The sequence below is a fragment of the Sus scrofa genome, chromosome 13 (genome assembly GCF_054392235.1).
Source record: "Sus scrofa isolate SSC_HxYL_T2T_F1_AM1 chromosome 13, Sscrofa_HxYL_maternal_Yorkshire_Landrace_v2.0, whole genome shotgun sequence".
NCBI classification, from domain to species: Eukaryota; Metazoa; Chordata; class Mammalia; order Artiodactyla; family Suidae; genus Sus; species Sus scrofa.
The window spans coordinates 175,412,418-175,413,831 of record NC_139395.1 but is presented as its reverse complement, the minus strand read 5'-3'; the positions used below and the strand labels follow the sequence as shown (position 1 = coordinate 175,413,831).

The window sequence follows — 1,414 nt, the reverse complement described above, 5'->3', positions numbered from 1 at the left end:
ATAAATTCATAAGGACAAGTCATTTCCACTGTAAGCATCATCCCTAGAATTAACAAACATTTCTGGGAATCCTGAGCTTCAGAGTCAAGATCTTAAAACTTATATTACACAGAAACAAATATCCCCTATAGGTGTGTGTTCCTGTATACCAGAGGAAATGGGAGAAATATGAAGAAGAGCTCCACTCCTCATTAAAAGAAAACCTGGAAGGGAAAATTATACACACTCTAATTTCAAAACTTTTATCTCCACAATTCCCATGTCAACAAAGAAGGCGGATATGACTGAGGATAACAACTCCTTGACAACTGAATTTATCCTCATAGGATTTAGTAATCACCCAGAGTTGAGGATCATCCTGTTTCTGGTGTTCCTTACCATCTACCTGATCACCATGGTGGGAAACCTTGGTCTGGTGGCACTGATATGTACAGAGCATCGTCTTCACACACCAATGTACATCTTTCTGGGTAACCTCGCTCTGATGGATTCCTGTTGTTCCAGTGCCATCACCCCCAAGATGCTACAGAACTTCTTTTCCAAGGACAGAATCATTTCCCTCTATGAATGCATGGCACAATTTTATTTTCTCTGCCTTGCTGAAACTGCAGACTGCTTTCTCCTGGCAGCAATGGCCTATGATCGCTATGTGGCCATCTGCAACCCACTGCAGTACCACACCTGGATGTCCAAGAAACTCTGCCTTCAGATGACCACAGGGGCCTACATAGCTGGAAACGTGCATCCCATGATTCATACAGGCTTTCTCTTTAGGTTAGCTTTCTGCAGGTTTAATCAAATTAATCACTTTTTTTGTGATCTTATTCCATTGTTCAGACTCTCCTGTGTTGACACTTACATCAATGAATTGATGGTATTTATCTTTGCTGGGTCAGTTTCCATCTTCACTATTACCGTAGTAATAATCTCTTACCTTTTCATCCTTTTCACAATTTTCACAATGAAATCCAACAAGGGAAGAGGCAAAGCCTTATCTACCTGTGCATCCCACTTTCTCTCTGTCTCAATATTCTATGGTTCTCTTTTCTTCATGTACATTGGACCAAATTCCAGGAATGAAGGAGATAAATGTACCTGTTGCTATTTTTTATACTCTCGTGATTCCTTTATTAAACCCTTTTATTTATAGCCTAAGAAATAAGGAAGTAATAAATGTTACCAAAAAAATTATGAAGAATATTTCATAACATTATGAAACAAATACTATCCCATATGGATAACTGATTTGAATCTGATTAAACTTTTTTCCATATCAACAGTACTGAGAAGGTAGAAAATGGGGGTTTCATATATAACATTAAATTACTAAAACATGATGGTGTGTCAATCAAATAACTAAATGTAAATGGTATTCCAAAATATAAGTTGCTAGGCTTCATCTGAAATGAACTAA

The 1,414-nt window shown here is 37.6% G+C and overlaps 1 pseudogene; it reads left to right on the top strand.

Moving 5' to 3' along the window:
• Positions 1–280: 280 nt before the first annotated feature.
• Positions 281–1,208, top strand: LOC146397779 (olfactory receptor 5K3-like; annotated as a pseudogene).
• The last annotated feature ends 206 nt before the right edge of the window (positions 1,209–1,414 follow it).